Consider the following 8,828-nt stretch of genomic DNA (forward strand, 5'->3'; position numbering starts at 1 on the left):
GGGCTGGAGGAGGCCAGGTGACCATCTCTGCCCCAGGGTCTTCCCATTCATTCCCTTGCAGACCTACAAAACAGCTCTGCAGAACATGGAGCCAGAACATGGAGCTGCAGACAGGCAGCTTCCTCTCTTGCCTGCCCTTCCTCCTCCACAGGAGGAGGTGCCCATCATGACCCATGGTGGATTTGCCACTATTAGAGTTTTGAGCTGAAGTTGAGCATGGTGGTGCACATCTTTTAAACCCAGAACTCTGGAGGCTGAGCAAGGCCAGCGATGACTCCCTGGTTCCCACACCGGCCAGCACCTCTCCCCGGCCACTCGTGCACACATCCAGCACCGGGTCGTTCAGCAGACACCCTCCATGTGGATGGGGTGCAACAGCTGAGCTGGGAGCACAAGGCAGGGCCAGTGGGAACACCCGGGAAAGCAAGAGGGGTGCAGGGGGTCAGGCATGGCCCTGTAGACAGGACCACAGCAAGAGGGGGCTCGGGAACAGCAGAGGGCAGAGGAGTTCAGGCCACTGCCAACCCTCACTGTCTGGAGGGAACCCTGGTGTTTCCCAGGGTCTAAGTGCCTGATCCAACGATCCTGACACCTAGGGGCACAGTGTTCACCATGCTGGGAAAATTGGGAGAAGACAGTTCTGCCCGGCCCTGGGGTCAGGGGCCACCCTGGACCTGGGCAGAGGCCAGAGGGCAATGCCAGGAGAACACCCGGTGGCCCTGGTGCCTGCCCACCCAGAGTCCTGGGAAGCTGGCAGCTCTGTATGTCCTGCAGCCCTGGGAAGAGCACTCAGGGTCCCTAGGAGGCCCAAGACTTCATTCCTCTGGTCCACCAAGGGCAGGGCCACCCTGGCAGGTGGGCAGGAGAGGAGGCTGTCCACAAGAGCCCAGAGAGGGACCATGTAGAGCCTGGTCAGAGCCAAGCTGCCCTGGCCTATCACAGGGTGTGGACAAGCTGATTGGCCACTGGGCCAGCCCTGGCTCTCATCCCAGAAGCCACTCAGTGGGATGCCAGTCAGTGTCTCTGAATTGTGCCGCTCCAGAGGGACATCTGTCAGTCCCAGGGGACAAAGTGTTGCACTTCAGTCCCACAACAGGAAATAGAATCCACTCTGCTCTACAAAGAATAAAGGTGCAGAGCAAGGGAGAGGCCCCATCTCACCCAGGCAGGGCGATAGTTTGAGGATGGACCCCAGGCTCCGCTTCTAAGGGGGCACCGCTACTGTGCTCTGCCTCCACCCCCAGCACTGAGCTCACACCCACTGCATACCTGTGATCATCTGCTGTCAGAGCACGTGTCCCTTTCCTACCACACAGCAGGTCCCAGGGGTCAGACCCGCTACCTGCCTGCCAGGGAGCCTCCCAGGGTCTATCCTGCTCTATGGTCCAGACCCCACCTGAGTGCCTTCCCGTGCCGCCAGGACAGCGCTCTGGGGCTGGCGACCCTCAGGGAGTGGGGACATCTGCATCCACAGGAGGACCCCACCCTGGGCCCCCCAGCAGCCCCGCCACTGTCCCAGCCCTGCACAGACACCCAGCCGGGGTTTGCTGCTGGGCCCTTAGGGTGCCACAAGACTGGTGATGCCAGGGACACAGGTGGGGATGGCTGGAGGCATGGAAAGCAGAGTCCCCACTTACCAGGGTGAGAAAAAGGCCTGCAGGAGGAGTGGAGGGTGGCTCAGCTCCCAGGAGCCCAGACTCCAGCTGCAGGAGGGGCGATGGTGACTCTCTTAGCTGCAGGGCACTGAGGCAGCAGCAGAGGAGCTGCAGGACCCTCAGCCCCTTCTCTGTCCTCACATCTCAGGGTCTGTGAACCAGCATGGCAGCCACTCAGAGCAGCCTCCTGACCTCTCCTCTGCAGTCCTGTCCCTCTGAGTCAGCACGAAACAGGCTAGGCCTCACCTGCACTTTCCTATGCCTGGGCCCTGAGGCAGGAGGAGGAACTGCTCCAGCCTGATGACCAGGCAGGATGTCCTGCATGTGCCAGGCCACCAATGCCAACTCCGTGAGCTGGCTCCATGCCTGTCCCTGGCCTGCACTGTCAGCTTGAAATCGGCCTTGGGGGAGCTTTACACTGGGAAAATTGGCAAAGACTAGACATTTAGTTCAGTTTTTCTTTTTCTCTCTGAGAGTTAACAGACATCTACCAGCAACAACCAATGATTGATGACTAAGATCCCCAACTTAGACGAGTGCCTGATCATTCTTGACATCATCTTTTTATTGGTATTGTAATTTGCATGTTCCATGAACACTTCTAGTGTCAGGTGCTGGGAAGTGCAAAGGTGAATTATTCACACACTGCCTCTCCAGGAACCCAATTTGAGGGAGACATGATTCTACCTGGAGTCTTACAGAAGGGGACACATCCCTCAAGGAGCTCCATGAGCTTGTCCTCCATATCCTTGGGAAGAAGGGTAAGTTTGAAGTAGTAGTGAGAAGTGCGTGGCTTATATCTAGATGTCCCCCAAAGCCTCATGTGCTCATAGGTGGGGCTGTTGGAAGTGACTGGATTGTGGGTGTGATGCTGGCTTAGTCTGACTGGTTAGCACAGTTCTGATTGTAGATGATGAATTTACTGAAGAGGGAAGGAAAGCCCACTCTGGGAGTGGACAGCACCAACCAAGAGACTTGTAGCATGGATGGAATAAAAAGGGAAGGAAGAAGGGAAACTCACTGCCTCCTGCCTGTCCTGCTGTGGACTATTTCTCCATGTTGTCCTGCCTGGGAGCCAGCTGACCATCAACTGAAACCTCTACAAACTGCAAGCCTTTCTTCCTTTAATTTGTAGGTGTCAGATATTTTGTCCCAGCAAAGAGAACTAAGGCAATGAGGCTAGAGACACATGTAGGTGGGCCCATGAGGAGTTGTCACCAAATCCAGAGGGAAGCAAGGAGCCAGAAACCAGGAGGGAATCCCTGTGTACTATCATCATGGACTATGAACGGTCTGCACATTTTGGTGCCCTTGTTCACCTGCTACTCATTAGGTATCCAGATACACAGCTGATGTCCCTGGAATGACCAGCTGCTTCCATTGTCCTTTTTCATCTCTCTGGTGGCATCCCATGGAACAGTTCCATTATCCTTGACCATAAGAGCTCAGCATCCCATGGACCAGTTCCATTGTCCTTGTTCCAAAGGACTGCAGCATCCCATGGACCATTTCCATCTCCTTGTTCCATCAGAGGGCAGCATTCCATGGACTTGTGCTTTGCCCTGATTCCAACAGATTGCAGCATCCCGTGGGCCAGTTCCATTGTCCTTTTACCAGCAAAGTTCAGCATCCCTTGGATTCGTTCCATTGTCCTTGTACCATCAGAGGACAGTATACCTTGGACCCATTCCATTGTCCTTGTTCCATCAGAGAGCAATATCCCATGAACCCATTCCATTGTCTTTGTTCCAGTAGACTGCAAAATTCCATAGACCCTTTCCATTGCCTTTGTACATCAAAGTTCAGCATCCTACAGACAAGTTCCTTTGTCCTTCTACTAGTAGAGTGCAGCATCCCATGGACCAGTCCATTGTCCTTTTCCTTAATAATTCAGCATCCCATGGACATTGCCTTCTTTTTCCATCAGATGACAGCATCCCATAGGCCATTAACAGTGCCCTCATACCAACAGATGGTAGCAACTCATGAGCCAGATCTCAACTTCCCATGGACCAGTTTCTGGACCTTGCACCAAAAGAGTGTAGCAAGCCACAGACTGGTTTCATTAACCTTGTACCAGACTTCAGGAGACTTGTAGCAGTCTTCAGCGTCTCATGGACCATGTTATGGTTTAGATCAAGAAAGTCCCCCAGAGGGCTCATGCACTCACAGACAGGGCTTTTGGAAGGGGCTTGGATCATGGAGGTGCTGAACTCATTAGTAAAATAATCTACTGGTAAGTTCACAGCGGGTGGGCATATCTCCCTCCTCAGACCCTCCCTTCACTGTGTTTCCTGACCACCATTCTGTGGACAGCATCTCCTCTGCTATGCCTTTCTGCCATGACAATTCTGCCTCTGACTTGGAGTTGAGCATGGAGTGTAAATATAAAGGCAAAATAAACTTCTCTTCATTTAAGCTGTGGGTGTTGAGTATTGTGGCCAGGCAATGAGAAAAGTGATTAGTACAGACAGGTCCCATTGCCCTCATGCCAGCAGAATACAGCATCCCATGGAGCAATTCCATCGTCCTTGTGCTTAAGAATTCAGCATCCCATCAACCAGTTACATTGTCCTTGTCCCTCAGACTTCGGCAGCTCATGGGCTAGTTCCAGTGACCTTGCACACCAGAATTCAGCCAACCATGGACCAACACCGTTGTGCTACATCAGCAGCTTGCAGCCTCCTCTGGACCAGGTCCATGGTCCTTGTTCCATAAGAGTACAGCCGCCAATGGGCCAGCTCTACATAGGCTCATCTTTGTGCTTCAAGATGAAGTGGACAGGTAGAACACCTTATCACCTGCTCTAGTCCAGGTCCCATTCCAGAATCCTCCCTTCACCTAGACTGATTCAAAGCAACATAGAGGGGCATCTGTTGACACAACCACGCTTTCAGGTCCTTTCAAATGGTGTAGTGCATCAGTTAGGATGCAGTGAGGTCCATTAGAGGAACAAATATAATATAAAATATACACATATGCTTATACAAGGAATTTACCGGGTAGGCTCGCAAAGGAAGAATGCAAAGTGATCTGAAGGCTGGAGGGGTAGAGGGTCCAGTTGAAGGTCAAAGGGCTGACTCTCTCTATAGAGTCTGGTGCAGCTCCATTTTGGAAAGCCAAAGGGTCTGCATTGGAAGGCTAAAGAGTTCACAGGAAGCCTGGAGACAAATGTCCAAGGACAGTGGCAAAGTCCAGAGCTCCTCCAATGAAGAAAAGGGGAACACTTTCTTCTTCTTTCCCCATCTAAAACACAAACCTATTGGTTGGTGGAGTCCACATCCAGGATGGGTCTTGCCTCATCAGTTTTTGGCCTGTGTGTCAGTCTTCCAGACACACCCGGAGTTTCACCAATCTTCAAAGTGGTCCTTACACAAGTCGAGTTGGTGCATCACAATTACCAATGACATGTTTGATGGGACTTGGCTGAAGCTTGGATTATGAGTTGGCAAACATTTATCCCCTTCCTCTCACCTGTGCATAGGATGCACATCCCTGTCCATCAGTGTGGAGTTCACCCACAGAACTTCTGTGACCAGTGGAAAATTATCTGACTGTATATAAGCAAAGGGCTTAAATGCACTTCCACAGGTTAGCAGATGTGCTGTGTTTCTCATCTGAGACAAGTACTCTCCAATATTTGTCATGTCCTCAGCCTAGTCCCCAGGTGAACCACACAAAACAGGTTGGATTCCAGCCCTCAGTGAGGAGCCAAGTTCACCCAACTGGCAGGAGAAGCAGAACCTCCAGGTCAGCCTATCCCAGATCATTAAGACTTTGGGGGACCTGCAGACCCTTGGGTGTGGGAACAGTGCTTCTCCTGCACACCTTTGAGTCTAGGGTGCTCTGCTACACAGCATTACAGTAGCCACAACTGATAATGACATCTGAGAGAAAAGATAGCAGACACCACCCTGACATCAAAGTTAGCTCTTCCCAAAGGGTGGAGCCAATGAAAACTCCAATGGTCCCTGAATTGCACTGAAGTAAAACAGCCCTGAGGTCTGTGTCTGAGACTCTTCTGCCTAGTCTTGGCTACCTCATCCCTGGTGAATTTCTTATCAGTTTTCTGGAAGTCCATTCTGAAACCTGGCCCTGAACTCCACAGGTCCTGACTCTACCTCCCTCCTCTAGTGGCTGTCCCCGAGAGGCCCTGCCACTGCTCCTGGTGTCATCCCAACACTGGGCGAACTCACAGGTGTTCTGAAATGTCTGCAGTAATTTTTCCCAGCTGTTCACTAAGTAGCCTTGTAAAGGACCCTTCTACATTGTTGGCAGGAATGTAAACTAGTACACCCACTGGGGAAATCGGTATGGAGAGTCCTCAAACAACTAAAACCAGAAATTCCATTTCACCAAGCTCGTTCCCTTCTAGGTATCTTTCCCAAAGCGTTAAAGACAACATATTACACACACACACACACACACACACACACACACACACACACACACATGTTTATAGCAGTACAATTTACAATAGCTAAATCTTAGAAGGGGCCTGTGTCCATCGACAGGTCTGGATAAAGAAAATGTGGTCTGCACACAATGGAGCACTACTCTGCCATAAAGAAGGATAAATCCAAGTCATTTGTAGGAAAGAGGATGCTGCTTCCTGGTCACCATAAGCTAAGCAGCCTTGCTCTACCATGAGGCTCCCCTGCAATGTTTCTGCCTTGGAGCCAGTTGGCCATAGACTAAATCCCCTTAAAACATGAGCCAAATGAAACCTCTCCTTCTTTGAGTAGAGGGTGCCCGGCTGTGTCTCAGAGATGAGGCAGCTGACCCTACCAAATGAAATGCAACTTGAATTCAGGAAAAGAAACTCTCAGGACCTGCTGCCAGTGATAAAATTCACATGTCAAGCAAAAATTAGAATTTTGGAAAACTTGCACCAAAGCACGATAAAGTCCCAACACTTAGGGGCTCTTCTGATGGGTTGGGCTGTTATTTCTGGATGTGATTCTTAATGTCATGAGATTCATCCCCTTTGGGAATATCCGTGAGTTAGCAAACAGAACTTTCCAGCATGGTTTTACAAAATCTTAGTATAAAAATCTGTTCAAGGGCTAGGGATTTAGCTCAGCGGTTCCGCCACCTGCCCTGCCTCGCAAGCCCAAGAACCTAAGTTTGATCCCTGGTACAAAAAAAAAAAATCTGTTCACATCGCAAAATGGACCAGTGGGTTTTCATGTAAAAAAAAAAAAAAGAAAAAATTGTTGATATGCTTTGGATTCTTCATTTTACCTAATCAAGTCTCTGACGTCAAGTTTTAATATGATATCAAAGAATGACATCCACAATTATCTAAAAATTCTGTTGAAATACTTCTCACTTTTCTGACTATAAATCTGCGTGAGGTCAGATTTTCTTTGTATACATCAGCTTACATAAAATATAGCAACAGAGTGACTGCAGAAGAGTTTGTAAATCTAGCCAGGCATTATCAAGCCAGACACAAAAGAAATTTGCAAAAATGTTGATTTTAAAAAGTGTTGCTTTTCTTTTTTTGTTTTAGAACACATAGCTATATTTTTCATTCAATATATGGTATCAGGCTAGGCGTGGTGGTGCACGCCTGTACTCCCAGCACTCGGGAGGCTGAGGAGGAAGAATTGCCGTGAGTTCGAGGCCATCCTGGGCTACACAGTGAGACCCTGTCTCAAAAAAAAATAATAATAATGGTGTCAGTGCTAACATGTAATGATTCTGTTATTATCAATTTTTAATGAATTAACAAATAATGGAAATTTTTCTCTACTCCAATTTCTGGCACTGTAGACATGATAGATATAACCCAGGTTCACAAGCCAGGTCCTGCATGACCTAAACATCAACTGAAGAGATTTATGAGTTCTGTTGGTCTAAACCCATGAGCCACTGGTTTCAGGCCATTAAATGCTTCTCTCGCCACAGGCTGCTCCACACAGTTGCTGTGGCCAGGAAGTGACTGCCTGGGCATGTGGCCAAATTGCTGTCTCGGCCCTGTGACTGTGAGTCCTCGCGAGTTCCAGCGTTCATCTTTTAAGAGAAAAAGATTTTTTTTCCTATTCTCAAAGAAATACATCACCACTGCAGAAAACTTGGAACATACAGAAAAACAAACAAAATATCCCACTCAGAGACAGCTGTTTTAATGCTTTCCTGCCCAGCTTTTAGTCAGGAGATTTTGGCCTGCTGTTTAACGCAGGCCCTGTGGTAAACATACTGCCCTGCCCTGTCTCCAGGTGCTTGGGATGCCACAGCCTCCCTCATCTGTCTTCTCACTGCCCAGGGACAAGAAGGCCAACACCTCCAAGGCATTCAGCAACTTTCCAGGAGGGCCCAATGGAGAGGATGGGTGGTGTCCCTGCCTAGCAGCTGGCTGGGTGGTAGCAGCAGTTGGCCATGTCTGTGCTGCAGAGATGTGGGAGTCTCTAGGTGCCTGTGCTCTGGCCCTGGAGACCTGGTGTCCCTGACAAGTCCACACTCAGCCATCCCTGCCTATCTCAAAAGTCCCACCAGCCCACACACTGCACTGACCCTTTCGCAGGAGCAAAGGGGGCTCCGAGGGGAGCAGAAGAGAACGCCACACTCAGGTCCTTCAAGCAGCAGGACCCTGTCCTCCTCAGCCTGCAGCCCAGGAGCCCAAAAGCAGGACATGGGAAGGGTGGCCCCTTCTGAGCTGGGCAGGAAGCCCTGCCACCTCTCTTGGCTTCTGCAGCTGCCATCCAGAGGTGGCGCCCTGGTGTGTGGACACCACCCTGCCCCTGTTTTTCTGACTCACCTGGGCTTCTCTGTGTCCTGTGCTCTTGCTTTCTTTCTGGTAAAGACACCGGGCACAAAACAAGTCATTCTCAGGCCTTACCCCACCAATACCCTATTTCTCAGCAAAGTCATGCTCAGCGTGTGCTCAGGTGGACGTAACTGAGGACACTGCTCAGTCCTTTCCAGGAGGAGCCGTTTCCCCCACTTCCCTGCCTCCTGGCTTCGTTTCCAAACCTTGGGTCTGGGGACAGCATCAGAAAGCCAGCCTCTGCCCTCCCTCTCCTCGCCTGCTCACTCCCTGGCCCCACATGCCCCATACAGTCCCCAAGCACAGAGCAGGGTCTTGTCCACCACTGAGCAAAGGCCCTGGGCACAGAGGAAGCAGGAAGGCTCTGAGACCTTCTAGATTCTGGCTGCAGTTTGGAGCCA

The 8,828-nt window shown here is 50.5% G+C and overlaps 1 long non-coding RNA gene across 1 annotated transcript in view; it reads left to right on the forward strand.

The window, feature by feature from the left end:
- The window catches only part of LOC104875596, an 8,826-nt gene extending 1,108 nt beyond the window's left edge, over window positions 1–7,718 (forward strand). Inside the window, exons 2-3 of the long non-coding RNA XR_784112.1 lie at window positions 2,313–2,416; window positions 7,569–7,718. This is a non-coding gene — a long non-coding RNA (uncharacterized LOC104875596). The remainder of the gene's footprint in view (window positions 1–2,312; window positions 2,417–7,568) is intronic.
- Window positions 7,719–8,828: the final 1,110 nt, after the last annotated feature.

This window comes from Fukomys damarensis, unplaced genomic scaffold (genome assembly GCF_012274545.1).
Source record: "Fukomys damarensis isolate Sample0158 unplaced genomic scaffold, DMR_v1.0_HiC HiC_scaffold_16, whole genome shotgun sequence".
In the NCBI taxonomy this organism is placed as follows: domain Eukaryota; kingdom Metazoa; phylum Chordata; class Mammalia; order Rodentia; family Bathyergidae; genus Fukomys; species Fukomys damarensis.